Source organism: Carettochelys insculpta, chromosome 31 (genome assembly GCF_033958435.1).
Source record: "Carettochelys insculpta isolate YL-2023 chromosome 31, ASM3395843v1, whole genome shotgun sequence".
Taxonomy (NCBI): domain Eukaryota; kingdom Metazoa; phylum Chordata; order Testudines; family Carettochelyidae; genus Carettochelys; species Carettochelys insculpta.
Window position 1 is genome coordinate 47,102 of NC_134167.1, and position 18,436 is coordinate 65,537.

An 18,436-nucleotide genomic window follows, 5' to 3' on the forward strand; every position below is an offset into this window, starting at 1 on the left:
GCTCCCTAGAATGAGGTGCAGGCTGCTCCAAGCTATTTCTGCCAGCTTCTCCTCTGCTCAGGGCTCCTGAATCATCTCTATAAAAGCAGCACAAAGCTCAGCATGAACCATCACTACCATTACCTCTAGCAGTGCATGAAATTTTGCTTTTGTCCCTGGTTTGCACTTAAATGCTGGCCCCCCTCAAACAGACTGTGGAACCAATAAAAAAAGCTGTGTTCTAACATCCTCCACCCTGTACTTTCCCCTCACTTCCTCATAGCTCCCCAAGACCTTGCCCATGAGGATACACATGTACAATTCCTGCCTGTGTCCTGCACATGAGACAGCACAAGCAAAAGCAACAAAAACAGGAAAAAAGATTGTTGGCCAACACAAAAGAGAAGACAGAGGAGTAAGAAAAAACCCACCCACGTAACTCCCCACCAGGAGTCATCCTCCATCTGTGGGGGACATCCTTCTTCAATCACGAGAAGTCAGAATGGTCACCTTGTCACCAGTACTGCTAGATGGTAAGTTCGACTTACCAACCCAGCCCTAGGGTAAAGCAGTGTCCCTGCCAGGAGCCAGGAAGGCCATAACCACAACCCTCTGCAAACCATACACTTATTTCAGAGACCATGTTAGCTGCTGTGCTCCTGGACAGATGGCTCATTCCTCCCATTGGTAACACGCAGACAAGACCGCTCTCTCCCCCTGCCTTCCACCATCTGACAGTACACTCTGACTCAACCTTTTTTCCTGGCTGCTACACATGGCACAATGAAGGAACACAGTTAACTCTCAGTCCACAACATCTAACATGCACTGAGGGACTCTGCCTAACCCTCCCATTACTGCACTACAACTACAGCTAGAAATAAGTTAGTTGCCCATCCACCCAAAGTGAACACTCTACACAGCAGACTACAGCTGCTTCCCCAGAAGAAGGAATTGCACAGGGCCCCAGGCCTTAACAAGCAGCTCAGAACACATGAAGAAACCTGCAGCAAGTACAGATCAGGAATTAAAAAAAACTGATCACTTACAGATATGCAAAAGGCAGAAAGCCAGGAATTGTTCCCAAGATGTCCAGCACACTCAGGAGCAGTTCTGTCCCATTCTTCTTGGGCTGGGAAACTGGATAATTCCTCTCCAAGCACAGCAGACAAAGTTCAGCATGAACCATTATGCTAAACTCTATTGCCCTATCATTTCTGCTTTCAACCCACCCTCCTTCCTCCCACCAAATGCAAGCCTCACCTTGATAAACAGAGACTGAGTCAATGACAGAGCTCTACACATTTATCCCCTGTCCCGCATCACTTAGGTCACTTCCCACACCCTCATGGCTCCCAAGATGGGGAAGTGAACCTAGAATGCATGCACATGTCCTGCAGGAGACATTGCACAAGCAGAAGAAAGCACAAAATTAGAGAGGGACACAGACTGTGTTGCCCACCACTCTATAAAACACAAAAGGAGACTGAGAAACACATGGAAGAGAGGAACTGGCCACCAGGAATCATCCCTTTATATCCATCTAACAGAGAAATGATCAGGCCCTGAAAATAGTGACTCTCTCTCACCTGTTATTACTGCTTCTACTGAGGAAGCTCAGGTTACAAACCCAACCCTAGGTCATGGGGGTGTCATGACCAAAGCCCTCTCCAAACACACATTTATCTCAATCAATAGCAGCTGCTCCTCTCCCAGCTAGATGAGTCTTGAGGTTGCCATTGCTTGCAAGATGGCTATCCTCATATTACTTCCATGTCATGATCCAAGTACACTGATGTCTGAGTTTTTTCCCAGACTAACAAAAACCAGCACAAGGAGGAGGGGGAAATTGCATCACAGCTACATCACACCTTTATTTCTCATATCCAAGGAATGGCAGAGCTCTCACCAAATCCCACCAGCTATCCCCCTCCCATTTCTGCCATAGGACCTCAACTGGAAAGGAAGTCATTGCACTTACATTGAAACTAGTCCATCTACATAGACTACTGTTCCCTTCTCCATCCTCATATCCACAGGGCCCTGTACCCAATCAGGTAGCTCCTGGCCCATTAAGGATACTCCTGCAAAGTACAAAAGACAAAGCCATTGCCCACTTATTCACCCTGGTATCCTGAAGGCAGGAAACAGAGGACTGATCATTTCACTTTAAGGGGATATCCAGACTGCTTAGATCCACTTCCACCAGTTTCTCTGCCGAAAGGGTTTAATTGATGAATCCTCCTCAAGCTCACCAGAAAAACCTAAGCGTGAGCCATCACAGCACTAAGCTTACTATGCTGTGCGAAAGCTTGTCTTCATCCCAAACTCTCACTGACAAAAGACTGAGTCAATAACAGTAACAGCTCTGTTCTTGCACCAACCAACTCATTTGACTTACAGCCACAACAGATGCTTAGTTCAGTGAAAGCACCCATTTCTCCACTCCCAGCAGAACACCTCTTGCCTTGCAACGATAATGCTCATGTGCTTGGACCTCTCATATGCTTTCCATCATGTCACCAGATTAGACTGATGCTTTATTTCTTTTCCCTTGCTACTAAACACAATGCAAAAGAGAAAACAACCAGTTAGCATCTCAATTGGCAATATCCTACAACATCTGCTTTTCATGGCTTGCGCACCACTTGATACCACCACTCCTGCTTGTTACCACTGTAACACTCCAAATAGAAAGGCGATTGCTATCCTGATGTCCAAAATAGCCACTCTGCATTACGCACTATTTCCCCTTCTACAGGCTCTATTGCTCACTGTCCCCTGACCAGTCAAGAGAAAAGTCAAGGAACCTTCAACCAGAGCACATGAGGAATTCAGAGCACAGACCACTCAGCCAATTATGTGCAAGGCAGGAAACTGAAGACTGTTTGTGTCTTCTTAGAAGGGTATCCAGGTTGCTCAGATCCACTTCAGAGACTTTCTCCTTTGGATGCAACTCCTGGGTGACTCCTCTATAAATGCACCAAAGAGAGCTCAGAATTAATCATTACACAAACTCCTTCACTGTTAGAAATCTTGCTTCTATCTCTGCCTCCCTCTCCCATCCCCATTAGCCCCACTCACTGATCAGAGATTAAGTCAATAGTAGAGCTTCAATCTTATGTGCCCTACACAACACAATGCATGTTCCTTTCTACTTTCCCATATCTCCCTCAAAACTCTGCCTATACAGAAGTTCACCAAGAATGCCTGCTTACGTTCTGTGAGAGACGGTGCAAGCAGAGGTGGTAACCACCACCACCGGACTATGACCACGACAAAGGGAGGTTGTGTTGACCAACACACCAGAGAAAGACAAGTAAACAACTATCTACCTCAACTCATCCTCCTACATACCCATCTCTCTGCTCAGGAGGACACCCTGCTTCTTCTCAAAGAAATGAGCAGAACCTGAAAATGGTGACCAAGGTCTCCCTTGCTCCAGTAGTCAGGAAGCTCGGCTCAAAAACCCAGCCATAATTGACAAGGCATCTTTACCTGAAACCAAGTGGGCCATGGGCACAGCCCTCTCCAAAACAGACAGACACTTCAGCCACACCTGAGCACAAAGATAAACTTTGTCCGAGAGAGGGGGAAAAAACCAGCCAGCAGCCCCTGAAAATGGGGAGCCTATTTGACTTGCAACCCCTGTTGCTAGTGGGGAAGTTCTGCTTACAAACCTGGGCATCTCTACCTGGATCTGGGTAGGCCACAAGCACAGGCAGTGCTGCACTAGACCATTATCGCACAACAAGATCCACTCTGCTTCCAGCTGCACAACTCTTGCCTGTCATCGCTAGTGCCTGACATTTTACTACTCAGCCATATTCCCATTGATACCTTTGGAAATACAACCAAAAAGCAATTTTTGTTAAACACCCAAGATAGTCACTAACAGTGATGCTTCTTAGCCAGCCTTAAATCCAGAGAGCCTTATCCTGCCAAGGAACCACTTCACCTGGAAAGTAGAGCAATTCAAACCACTGTCTGCTTACTTATAGCCAGTTAAGGACTGCTCATCTTCGCTTAGAAGGATATCAATGCCAATTGCCTCAACCTCCACCAGCATCTCTTCTGGCTGGGGCTCTGGACAATTGCATTTCATGCTGATAGGTGGGGGGAGGGAGGAAGAGGACACAACAAGCATCAACTCACTGCTACAGAGGTCTACTGGTGATTTTAATCTTCCCCAAGTCGGGAATGGGGGAGCAGGTTGGAGGATGTGAATGGGTGCTGTGGCAGGGGACAGGCTGCAATGACCTAAAAGGAACAATAGTGGGCCCAGAGTCAAGGGAGGAAGATGAAGGATGCAGTGGGAGTGAGTTCAGTTGGTGATAAAGCAGAGAAGAGGACTGCTGTGCCCTGAAGATGGAGGAATGGATTTGCAGTAGGGTGGAGATAGGGATGCAGTGTGGAGAGTCTTGAAGGAAGAGAGGCATTGGAGATCCCCCACATGGATAAAGGACAGGGGTACACTTTGGTTTGGGATGTGGGGGGCAGAGATGGAACAATAAGTTGTCATGGCCTGGGAAGGCCCAGAGTCCTTGTCAATGAAGGCATGAGGAGTGAAATTGTTAAGGGATGAAGGTTCCTGGAGGGGCCGAAAACCCCAATGGATGAGGGAAAGTGACTGAGCTTTTAGTTGAGAAGGACAGAGAATTGAAGAGACATGTGATTGATGGAGCCTTAACAGTGGAAGCATGGATGGAAGAAAAGCTAGGGTTTACGCTACAGGAAAGAGGTGAGCTGAGGGCAATAGATCCCAGGAACAGAAAAGTGAATTGGGCTAGTGTGTTAGGGTAAGAAATGGCAGACGGGGTGTTGGGGAGAGAAGAGAGCTGAGGATCCCACAGGTGAAATCTGGATGTAAAAAGGTACAAATAGGTATAGGCTGGGGGTCCTTGTAGGGAAAAGAAGGGGAATGGATGGATGCCCTGAATTGAGGCATGGTCTAGGGGGTACAGATTGGAATGGGCTAGGTATTGGAAAAAGAGAAAACTGAATGGCTCCACAGATGGCAGGAGGGGGAAGGTGTTGATGTGAGTGCAGGCTAGGCAAGGGTGTTCAAATGGACACAAGTAGACAGCAGTATGGGGGTTGGAGTTGGGGGTTGACAAGAGAAAAGAAAGGGGGCTGAAGATGTACTGGGAGCAAGAGCAGCAGAGCACCATCAGCTCTAGATGCCACCCTGCGGGGGCAGGGGGGGATGTTGGACCAGGAGCAATGGCAGCAGGGGTCCCATCAGCACTACATCCCACCCACACAACATCAGCAGCAATACGTCACTTCCCACCACGTCCAGACACCACACGTTACTGGACACCAAGTCCAGGTCCTGCCAGCGGTGCACATATATCTGAGCTGTAGGGTGGGGGGGGAAGATATGGCCTCCAACTACCAGCACAGTATCAGGGCAACTTCCAGCCCGCAGGTCTCTTGCCCTGCAAAAGGGACAGTCGTATTAGAGTCTACTTGGCAACAGACTCCAAGTCCCATGCCTCACGGCCTGTAGTGCCCAATGGAGGCAGTAGGTACCCCATCTCCCATGAAACCCTGGCACCCACAGCAGCTGATGGGAGATGATGCAGCACCCATTACAGGTAAAATACAGATGAGAAAAAACCACCCCGGCGCTCTCCTCTCCACTGCTGTCCCCCACCCCCAACATGGAAAGTGGGGCTGGGCAAGGGAAGCACCTCCCAATCAGCAATTGTACTGGCACCTGCAGGGAGATTGCAGCAGCCTTTTTATGTTCCCATTTGCTGCTCCCAAGGAGTCACACCTTTGTGCATTCCCCAACTGCCGTGGAGCATCATAGTTTGTCCATGAGAAACCCTCTCTGCTTGACGGGGTACTGCTGCTGTGAGGGTGGGGGTGGAGGACATGCCATGTTACACTAACTGGCCACACAGCATCACTGCTGCATGGAGTGAAATGCAATCCACACATCACCTCACTGACACCAGAGTGGCTCTGCTGCTCCACGGGAGACAGACTATTACTCTGACTGCTACAGCAGTAATGCCACCCATGGGAGATGCTCAAAGCAGTCACCTGAACTGGCCTGAGCGTCATAGCTACTCTATGGGAGGTGATTACTTGCAGGGGGGAGGGGGGAAGAGTTGCCAAGGGAACAATGGTGTTCCCTCCATTGCCCCCCACCCCATGAATCTACAAAATAAGACTTCTGTGCACCAAGGCTGGTACAGATATGCACTAGCCCAAGGAGCACACACTGCCAGCTCAGGGGGCTCTGCTAAAACAGTACCTGAATCTCTCCTGGACCCTAACCCCAGCACTCAGCATACCTCTGAACACCAGAGAAGAGAGTAGGAGGAGCACCAACTGGGGGCTGGGGAGAGGAGAGCAGGTAGGGTCAGCCCTGTACAGTGGCTAAAGATGTACAAGCTTCAGAAATGCTGGACCAGGACTTGTGCATAATGTAGTTGGCATATCAAGACCTGCAAAGAAGATGTCACTGTGACAAGTCAATTTCCGCTGCCTTTTTCACTCTTCCGAGTCCTTCCACAATTAATTTTGTAATAAATCTATTACTATTTAATAATTCTAAAGTTATTCATATCACCGTAGAAAGATGTCCAGGCTGCTTGGGATCCCTTCTGCGTCGACAGTTTTGCATGATTCCTCTGCAAGTGCAGCAGGGCAAACTCAGAATGTCCCATCACTATATTAAAAATTCTACTGCCCTGTACAGTTTTGCTTTCTAACCTCCCTTCTTACACGAGCCCAACTGCAGAGACTGTCAAGGACAGAGCAACACTCTTGTATTCCATACCCTGCATAAATACAGCCCTTGCCACATCCCCATGGCTCCTGGGAGAGAGATGCACAACTAGAATACACACCCATGTCCTGGTGGTACAAGCAAAGGAAAGGACAACATTCAAGAGACACACACACACAGACTGTGTTGGCCAACACCACACAACAGAAAAGGAGAACAAACATGTGGAAGAAAGGAACTCACCACATGGAGTCATCCCACTGTTGCCCTAACAAGAGCAATCCATTTCTCCCCAGACAAACAAGCAGGCCCTGAAAAAAGTAACTTCCCGCCCCCCCGACCTGTTACTAGTCGGAAAGCTCTGATTACCAATCCAGTCCTAGTTAACAGGATATCCCTGTCTAGAGCCAGGGTGGCCTTCATCAAGGCCCTAACACTCACACTGATCAGTCAAAGCAGCAGCTGCTCAGCTACCAGCTTGATGACTCTTGATTGAAGCCAATGTTCCTCACCAGAGGGTTATCCTCATATGCCTTCCATCACACAATGGAGTATACTCATATGGCTGACTTCTCCCTAATAAACCCAGCAGAGAGGAGGGGAGTGAACATCACAGCCATATCACAACGTGAGCTTCATACCCAAACAGGAGAGCTTTACCATCAGCTATCCCCCTCTGATTTCTGCCAAAGGACTTGAACTAGAAAGGAGACCATAGCACTTATATCCCAACTAGTCACTCTTCACAGCAGACTATTGTCCTTTCTCCAGCCTCAACTCCAAAGGGCCTGGCAGACTATCACGAAGCTCCTGGCTGGCTCAGGATCCAACAAGACAGATAGATGAAAAATTAAAGTCCTTGCCCACTTACTTATAGCCTGGGATCTCGAAGGCAGGAAGCCAAGCACAGCTCCTGTCTCTTTAGGAGAAGATCCAGGCTGCTTGGATCCACTTCTGTCAGTTTATCCTCCAGCCAGCTCTAATGGACAATTCCTCCCTTAAACCTCACAAGGAAAGACAAAAGCCATGAGCCTTCACTGCACAAAACTGACTATTGTGTGTTAAAGCTTGTCTTTACTCCAAGCTCTCAATGAGAAGAGACCAAGTCAATAGCAACACTAATAGCTCTGTTCTTGCACCAACCAACTCATACAATTTACATCCCTTCCCACTTCCCCATGACTTCCAGGACCTTGCCTCTGAGGATGCACACCTAGTACCTGGCCCAAGTCCCATAGGGGGCAGCACAAGCAGAGGCAAGGCCAGGAAGAAGACCATAGAACGCTAGGACCGGAAGGGGCCATCGAGTCCAGTCTCCTGCCCCGACGGCAGGACCGACCACTATCTAATCTGTTCTTAAATATCTCCAGCAAGGGAGATTCCACAACCTCCCTTGGCAACTTATTCCAGTACTTGACCACCCTGACAATTAGGGACTTTTTCCTAATGTCCAACCTAAACGTCCCTGGCTGCACTTTAAGTCCATTGCCTCTTGTTCTCTCCTCAGAGGCCAAGAAGAACAAGTTCTCTCCCTCCTCCTCATGACACCCTTTAAGATATCTGAAAATCGCTATTATGTCCCCCCTCAATCTTCTTTTTTCCCCAAGCTAAACAAGCCCAATTCTTTCAGCCTCTCTTCATAAGTCATGTTCTCCAGACCTTTTAGCATTCTAGTTGCTCTTCTCTGCACATCTTTCTTGAACTGGGGTGCCCAGAACTGGACACAATATTCCAGCTGAGGTCTAAACAGTGCACAGTATAGCAGTAGAATGATTTCTCATGTCTTGTTCACAAGACACCTGCTAATACATCCCAGAATCATGTTTGCTTTTTTTGCAACAGCATCACACTGCTGACTCATATTTAACTTGTGATCTACTAGAACCCCTAGATGTCTTTCTGCTGTACTCCTTCCTCGACAGTCTTTTCCCATTCTGTATGTGTGAAACAGATTATTCCTTCCAAAGTGCACCACCTTACATTTATCTTTATTAAACTTCATCCAGTTTACTTCAGACCACTTCTCCAATTTATCTAGATCATTCTGAATTATGACCCTATCCTCCAAGATAGTCGCAACCCCTCCCAGCTTGGTATCATCTGCAAACTTAATAAGCGTACTTTCTATGCCGACATCCAAATCATTAATGAAGATATTGAACAGAACGGGTCCCAAAACAGACCCCTGCGGAACCCCACTTGTTATGCTTTTCCAGCTGGATTGAGCACCATTAACAACTACTCTCTGGGTGCGATTAGCCAGCCAGTTATGCACCCACCTTATTGCAGCCCCATTTAAGTTGGACTGGCCTAGTTTGTCGATAAGAATATTATGCGAGACCGTATCAAATGCTTGACTAAAGTCTAGATATACCACATCCACTGCTTCTCCCTTATCGACGAGTCTCGTTATCGTGTCAAAAAAAGCTATCCGGTTGGTATGATGTGATTTGTTTTTTTACAAAACCATGCTGGCAGTTCCCTATCACTTTACTACCTTCCAAGTGCTTGCAGATGACTTCCTTAACTACCTGCTCCATTACCTTTCCTGACACAGAAGTTAAGCTGACTGGCCTGTAATTTCCTGGTTGTTCTTGTTCCCCTTTTTGTAGATGGGCACTATATTTGCCCTCTTCCAGTCTTCTGGAATCTCTCCTGTCTCCCATGACTTTCCAAAAATGAGAGCTAACGGCTCAGCTACCTCTTCTTCTGTCAGCTCCTTGAGGATTCTAGGATGCATTTCATCAGGCCCTGGTGACTTGCAGACATCTAATTTTTCCAAATGGTTTTTAACTTGTTCTTTTTTTATTTCAAAAACTAACTCTACCCCTTTTCCACCAGCATTCATTCTCTATGTCAGGCATTCCTTCAGACTTCTCTGTGAAGACCGAAACAAAGAAGTCATTAAGCATCTCTGCCATTTCCAAGTTCCCCGTTACTGTTTCTCCCTCCTCGCTGAGCAATGGCCCTACCCTGTCCTTGGTCTTCCTCTTGTTTCTAATATATTTGTAAGACGCCTTCTTGTTACCCTTTATGCCTGTAGCTAGTTGGAGCTCATTTTGTGCCTTCCCCCTTCTAATTTTACTCCTGCATTCCTGTGTTATTTGCCTGTGTTCACTCTTCGTAATTTGTCCCAGTTTCCATTTTTTATAGGATTCCTTTTTGACTTTGAGATCATGCAGGATCTCCTTGTTAAGCCAAGGCGGTCTTTGCCCATATTTACTATCTTTCCTACATAGGGGAATGGTGATGTTGGCCAACACACTGGGGGAGGAAAAAACCACAGGGGAAAAAAAGAAGAAAGGCAAGCAACACACAAACTCATTATTCTCCTTCTGGGTCCAATATCTGCTGAAGAAACCCTCTGCTGCCCACAGAAATAAGCAGCAACTGAAAATGGGGACCCAGTTTCCCTTGGTAGTCAGGAAACCTCAACTTACAAACCCAGCCCTAGCCAATGGGCATCCCTACCTGGAGTCAGGCAAGCCATGAAAGGCCTCTGCAAAACAGCCACTTTGAGTCACAACAGCAGCTGCTCTGCTCCCAGCTGGACAACTCTTGCTTAGCATCAGTAAGACTCATGGGGGGCTCTGCTATCACTTGCTCTAAATCATGCAATAGGAGTAGACTGATGGTTGACTTCTTCTCTGTTGACACTCAACCCAGCACTTGGTGGCAAAAAAACCAAAAACAAAAGAGCACCTCAATTGGCAGGGTCACATAATGTCTTCTAAGATATCACAGGGCTTCATCAGACCATCCCATTTCTGCTGCTGCATTACCATGGGGGGGAGGGGGAGAAAAATCAAAGACACATACATTCAAAACTCTGCATAGAAGACTATTGTCCCTTCCCCAAAATCATTTTAAGAGGGCCCTGTGCCCATCAGGACACTCACATACTGGAATTAAACTTACATTGGGTACAGATGATGAAATAAAGATGCCTACTGGCTCACAGGCAGGTATGCAGAAGCCAGAGCACTGGCCTTCTAAACCTAGGGTGGTGAGCTCAGTCTTTGAGTGGGGCCATTTAGAGATCTAGGGCAATAGATTTCATAAAAAGGGATAGCACTTGACCCTACCAAGAGGGCAGGAGACTGGACCTGATCACCTGCCACAGTCCCTTCCACTTCTATGAAATATGATCTCCATATTTAAGGTCTCCTTACAATCATATCCAGGCTGCTCAGCTCCACTTACACATCTCGCAGAACTGTAAGGGACCTTGGAAGGCTGAGTCCACTCTCCTGACCTCTTGGCATAATGAAGCACCATCCTTTTTACTTCTGCTTCTTTTAGTTGATTTTGCCCCAGATCCCTAATCAGTCCCTTCAGGATTCAACTCGCAAGCCTGAGTTTAGCAGGCCAACATTCAAAACCACTCAGCTATCCCTCCCCTACAGCCAGTGCTGATGAGGAATCTAAAGCACAAACCTCTCATGGCCAATTATGCAGACAGCAGGAAGCTGAAGACTGTTCATGTCACCTTAGAAAGTTGTCCAGGCTGCTCAGATCTACTTCTGAGGGCTTCTCCTTTGGGGCTGTGTCTAGACTAGCCACAGGTCTTCAAAATGGCCATGTAAATGGCCATTTTAAAGATAGTCAATGACATCCTGAAAGACATATTCAGCACCTCATTAGCCTGCTGCCCACCACAGCACTTCAAAATGGCCACTTTTCACTGCCGCACAGCTCATCCACGTGGGGCTCCTTTTTGAAAGGACCCTGGAAATTTTGAAGTCCCCTCATTGCTACTTGCTCATAGGCAGCTGCTCCTCTTTCATCTGGATGGCTCTTGCCTTGCATCAATAATATTTGCACACTTGCTAGTCTCACCCTTTCCACCTCATGACAGACATGGACTAAAACTCTTGACTTCTTTGCTCTTGCTATTAAATCCATCACGGGGGAAGAGAGAACAAGTTAACATCTCTCAAATATCCCTTTAAACATTTCTTCTCATACGTAACACAGAAGGCTGTGACATCAGCCAGCCTCCTCCCATCTCCTAAATAGTCACCCTGCAGAGCAGACAATGGCCCCTTCTGTGGCCTCAATTCCATAGGACCCCTTGCCCAGTCAAGAAAATGACAGCCTTGGAAGATATTTAGTGCAAGTACGCATGAACAATTCAACAAGCTCACTCACTCAATTTTGCAGAAGGCATAAAGTATAGGACTGTTCATGTGTCCTTAGGACATTCAAGATGCTCGGGTCGACTTCTGCCACCTTTGCCTGTGTAACAAGCTCCAGAATCATTCTTCTGCAAGCACATCAGAAAAAGCCCAGCATCAGCCATCGCTAACAGTAGGTTGTACTGGTGTAAAATCTTGCTTTCCTCTACCACTTATACCAGCCCCACTGATGAAAGCAGATTCAGTCAACAACTGCAGCCTCAACTCCACCTCCTCCACATTTTATGTCCCCTCCCACTTCTCTATGGCTCTCAAGACCTTGCCTATAGGGTTGCATCTCTACAGCGCTGATTAATATGAAGACAGACAGCACAAGGAAAGGCAATGACAAAAAGATTGTGATGGCCAACACATGGGGGTAGAAGGGACACACCCACCCACCCCCCAGACCAAGAAAAACAACCCACCACCAAAAGTCATCCTCTAAACTCATATGTTGATCATATTGTGCTTTCAACCACAGTAACGAGCAGCCCCAAAAAACAGGGGCCTTGTTTCCCTTGTAACAACTGCTGCTATTCTGGAATATATGCTTAATACCCAACTCAAGATACCAGGGTATCCCCTACCCTAACCCTCTCCAAACCAGAGACTTATATCACTGACAGATGAGCTGCTCTGCTCCCAGCCAGATGGCTCTTGCTTCACATCCATGATGCTCATCAACTTCCGGCTCTTGCTCATTCTTCACATGAAAGGACTACACTTTGGTAGGTGACTTCTTTACCCTCAATATTCAATCCGGCACAAAGTCTCTGTTTCTGAGGGGACAGGGAAATCATCAATATCTCAGTCCAAAACATCACATAAGCTCTTTTCATATCTAACTATGCAGCCCCCCCCACCCCCCAAAATCAGCCATCCTTTCCCATTATAATTACAAATCACAACCTTCACCTACTTCCAAAATACTCACTCCATAGAGTGGCCTATCATTCCCATAAGCTCAATTCTACAGGGCCTTGGTCCTACACCACAGCAAAGAGCCTGTGAGGAACCCTACAATGAGAACACATGATAAATTCAAACAAACCAACCTCTTACAGCCAGTTATGACAAAAGCAGAACACTAAGGATTGTTCCAGTCTCCTTAGGAGGATGCCCAGACTGCTTGGATTCATGTTTGTCAGCTTCTCCTCTGGCCAGGGCTCTCAACCATTCACCTACAAGCATGGCAGAAAAAACCCAGCAGAAGCCATCACTATACCAAGCTCTACAGTGTGCAGAATCTTCTTCAGTGCAGCCTCCCTCCCCCATCTACAGCAGCCCCACCCAATGAACAAAGACAAAAAACAGCTCCACTCCCACACACTTTGTCCCTCCTACTTCTGCAAGGCTCAAGACCTAGCTTGTGAAGACACAAACCTAGAATACCCACGCAAGCAGCTGGAACAAGAAAAAGAAAGGACCAACAAAGTGTTGGCCAACACACCAGAGAAGGAAAACAAGAGAAAAAACCAAGCAAAACACTACCTGTAGTCGTCCTACTGGGTGCCACAATGTAAACACACTGCTTCACACACTGAAATTGTGGACTGCATCTTCCTTTCAAAAATGCTGCTTGGATATTCAGCCAAACCAGATACTGACCTCAGCTGAATTGAGGTCTGCTCAGCTCCCAACTGCACATCATGTCAATGATGCTCACAGGCTGGCTGATTGTGGACTCCTTTTACCTTGACGCTCAAACCAAAACAAGGGGAGGAACTCAAACAATTTATTCTCACATCCAACAACTTGTATGGCTCCACCAACCCCTGCCCTTACCACTGTAGGTCTACAGCTACAAAGAAACTCCCACTGCACCTTCATCCAAAATAGTCACTGTCCAAAGCATACTATTGCTCCTTCCCCAGACTCAGTTCTCCAAAGCCCCATGCCCAAAACAGGAACCTCAGAGCATGTGAAAAAACCTTCAGCCAGTATAACCTTGGAATAAAAAAGAAAAAAATTGCTCCCTTACAGCCAGTTATGATGGCAGAAAACTAACCCTCACAGTACCAATTTACATCCCCTTGGCTCAGAACTTGCCTGTGAACATGCAAGCCTAGAATACCTGCAAGTGTCCTGAATAAAGAGACAGCACAAGTAGCAAAAGGCAAGGACAGAGAAACAAAGCAAGTGTTCAACACCACACTAGAGAGACAAAGAGAACCTCATGAGAGGAAGACATGCAAGATGCTAGTGGAAAACATCCCTTTGGAAATAACTCTTCTGAAGGCAACATCAGGAACCAGCTGGGCCATGAGTGGAGCCCTCTGCAAACCAGACACTTATCTCAGTTACAATGGCAGCTGCTCTGCTCCCAGCTGGATGGCTTGTGCCTCATACCGATAATGCTTGTGGTCTGGCTACTTAGACTGTCTTAACATTGATCATTAACCTCTCTTCCCTTGCTCCTCAAAGGGGAAAAGCTCATTAGAATCTCAGTCTGCTCTCTCACATAATTGCTTCTCACCTTTAAGACACCACAGAGCCCATGATTCCCATTATTGCTATAGGGCTTCAACTACCAAGGAGCTCCTTGCACATATACCCACAATAGGCACTCAGCATTATAGACTACAGCCCCCTCACCAGACTCAGTTCCTTAGGCCTGTTAAAAAAAATACCAAAAAAAATGCCAGAGCAAATGACCTAATTTTTCTTTTTAAAAAAATATTGCTTACTCATCTCTCCTTAGAAGAACGTCCACACTGCTCACATTCATTGCGCCAGCTTCTCCTCTGGCCAGAGATCCTGCCTGATAACTTTGCAAGAGCAGCAGGAAAAGCCCAACATGAGTCATTACTACACTGAAGTCTACTACTGTGTGAGATCTGGCTTTCACCCCTGCCTCTCCCCCACACCCAATGAACAAAGGCTGACTCAACAAGGGCAGAGGTCTTCTCTCTCAACCCCTACCCTACATGATTTATTTCCCTGTGGGTCCTAAGACTTGGGCTCTGAGGATGCGCATGAGAAATGAATACCTGTCCATGTACTATAAAAGACATCACAGAAAAAAAGATCGTGTTGGCCAACACAGAGGAAAGCAAAGGAACAGAGTAAGACATCAGGAAAACAAGCAACTCACCACACCTTCAGTTGTCATCCTACATTCATCTACCTATTGAGGAGAACACACCACTTATAACCAGAGAAATGAGCGGTCCCTTCAAATGAGTACCTCCATCATAACTTTTGTTGGTAGTTAGGAAGCTCTGCTTACAACCCTAGCCCTAGCTAATGGGGCATCTGTGTCGTCAACCAGGTGGCCATGAGCCAAGCCTGCTCCAAAACAGATACTTCTCTGGTGAACATATCTGCTTCTCTGCTCCCAGCTGGACAATTCTCACCTGGCATTGATAATGACCAGGGGGCAGCCACTCTCATGCTCTTTCCATTGCATAGCAGGACAGAGCGATGCTCTTCCTTTGCTACTAAATACAGGGCAAGTGGGAAAACAAACCAGTTAGCATCTTTTCCCCCCTCTTGTGGCACACTGCTTTACATGCCCCTCATTACTTCTGTAGGGCTCCAAGTAGAAAGGTGATAGTTACCCCTATGTCCAAAATAGTCACTTGGCATTGCCCACTATTTTCCCTTTCTCTAGGCTCTATTGCTCAGGGTCCCCCCTGCCCAATCAGAAAAGTCACACCTTCAAGAACCCTACAGCCAGCACAGAGAAGGAATGTGGAGAACAGATTACTCACAGCAAAAGCTGAAGACTTCCATATCTCCTTGGAAAGATGTCCAGGCTGCTTGGATCCACTTCCACCAGCTTCTCCTTTGGGTGTGGCTCCTCTACAAGTCCAGCAGAAAGAGCTCAGGATGAGCCATTGTGACACTAACCTCTTTTACTGTGAGAAATCTTGCTTCCCTCCTATGGCCCCAGAGACTGACTCAATATTATTGCAAAAACTTTGCTTTCATGTCTCCTACTCCACAAGATATATATTCCTTCCTACTTTCCCACAGCTTGCTAGACCTTGCTTGTGGGGAAGGTCAACTAGAATGCCGGCCCACGTTCTGTAGAAGATGGCACAAGCATAGCTAAAGCCCACCAAAGAAAAAAAGTGTCACCCAACACACAAGAGAAGACACAGAATAAAAGAGATACACCAATGGGAGGAAGTCAGTTAAGTAACCAACTCTACCCGAGGTCATCCTCTGACATTCATCTGATGAGAATGCTCTACTTCTGCACAGAGACATGAGCAGAACCTAAAGGTCTGGTCTTCTGGTCACCATTCCTACTACTCAGAAAGCCCTGTTTAGAGACCCAGCCCTCATTAACAAGGCATCTCTTCCTGAGGCCAGGTGGCCATGAGCAGAGTCCTCTCCACACCAGCTACTTCTCAGTCACATTGTGGGCTGCTCAACTCCCAGGTGGATGGCTTTTGTGTGCTTCCCCCCACTGCATCGTATGATAGGCATAGACTGACTGTTCCCTCCTTTTACCCTGGTAGTCAGCCCACGGGCAGGGGCTGCAACAAACCAGTTCATATCTCAGCTGATAACATGGCATAACCACTTTCTCGCACATCCAACACATCACAGGGCTCTACCATCAGTCATTCCCCTCCCATTTCCCCTGTAGGGGCACAACAAAGGAGCTCATTGCACCTTTACCCAAAATAATCACTCTGCATAGCAAGTTATTGCTCCTTTCCCAAACTCAATTCCACAGGGCTCTCTGCCCAAATGGAAACAGCCAGCCTGTACAGAAACCTACCGTGAACGCTGATGAATAGTTCAAAAAGCTGACCCCTCACACACAGCCCATTAGGAAGAAAGCAGAAAAACAAGGATTTTTCACATCTCCTTAGAAGGATGTCCAAGCTGCTCAAGTTCACTTCTGCCAGCAGCTCATCTGGCCAGGGATCCTGGATGGGTCTCCTGGAAGCAGAGCAGAAAAAGCACATGACCCATCATTACACTAAGCTCCACAAACCAGTTAGTCAACATTTTAATGGAATGGGGCATTCTGTCAATGACCTCAAGGTATGTGTGTTACTGAAGAGAAATTATCACTCCATTTTAGAAAGAGAAGTAGACAAACTGACATTTATATTCAAATTCAGAACATTAACACATGGTTTAAATCGTGATGGGAACTTTGAGTCACTATAGGGGCTCATCTAATTCTTGATCTTCCCCCCCCTCCACTCTCTGATTTGCTCACCTTGATTATCTTTTCCTTATTTGTCCTCCTTGCTTACTGTTTTTGGTTCTCTGTGCCTTAAATATTGAGTCTGTTCTGGTCTGGATATGGTCTGAAGAAGTGGGTCTGTCCCACAAAAGCTCACCTAATAAACTATTTTGCTAGTCTTTAAAGTGCTACTTGACTGCTTTTTGGTTTGATAGTGTATAGATGAGCACAGCTTACTCTGTTACTAAGCTCTACTATTGAGTAGAATCTTGCCTTCATGTCTGCCACCCTCTGCGCTCTTCAGCATTTCCACTTGATGAACAGAGCACTGCTGTCACGGCCCCTCCCAGGCATGATTTATATCCCTTCCTATTCCCATGCCTGCAGGAATGCACACCTAGAATGCCTGCCTACCTCTTGTGGGAGTAGACAGCACAAGCAGAGGCAGAGACAAAAAAAGAGCATTGGCCAACAAACTAAAGACGACAACTTTTCTCTCATTCACACCTTGGTACAATACAACTAAACAGCATCCAAAACAGCCATTCTATATGAGTGATGTTCCTTCCCAAGCCTTAATTCTGCCTCATAATGAGCAAGGAAACACTCCACCTGTAAAGAAAATTAGAGCAAGAATCAATGGAAAATTCAAAGCATTATGAAGTCATAGCCAGGTACACAGGAGGCAGAAATTTAAGGTTTGCTCTTCTAGAAGGATATCATGGCCAGCTGGATATGAGCTTCTCCTCTGCCGGGGGCTCTAGACAAATGCTCTTTGAAAACAGCTGAAAGAAATTCAAACAAAAATCATCAATAGGTATAGCTATACTGGTGATTTTAATCTTGCACAACTCTGGGAATGGAGAAGCAGGTTGCAGGATACTGAATGGGTGCTGGAGACAAGACAGACTGCTATGATGATGGGCCCAGAATTGAGGAAGAAAGCTGAAAGATATGAGGAGGGTAGACTTGGTCGGGGAGAGAGTGGGACTGAGAGGCTCCACAGATGACCGGGATGCAATCTGGGTAGGAGACAGGGGCACTGGGAGCCCCACAGATGGGCAAATGGACAGGGGTGCAGTTTGAGTTGGGCTGTGGGGATAGAGATGAAGAAGTAGGTTGTACTGGGTTGGGCAGATGCTGGAGAGGCTGAAGGTCTCTGAGAATGGAGGCAGGAAGGGTAAGGTTAGGGCATGCAGGTTGCAGTGGCTGGGCTGGGGGCTGCAAAACAGGAGGAAGAGAAGCAGGGCTCAAAGACCCAACAGATGGGTGAAGAGACTAGGAGGTACTGGGGCATGGGTTGGGGTGGACTGGGACTTGTTGAAGAAGAAAATGGTTGAAAGGTCCTTATGCATACAAGCATGGATGGGGGAAAAAGTA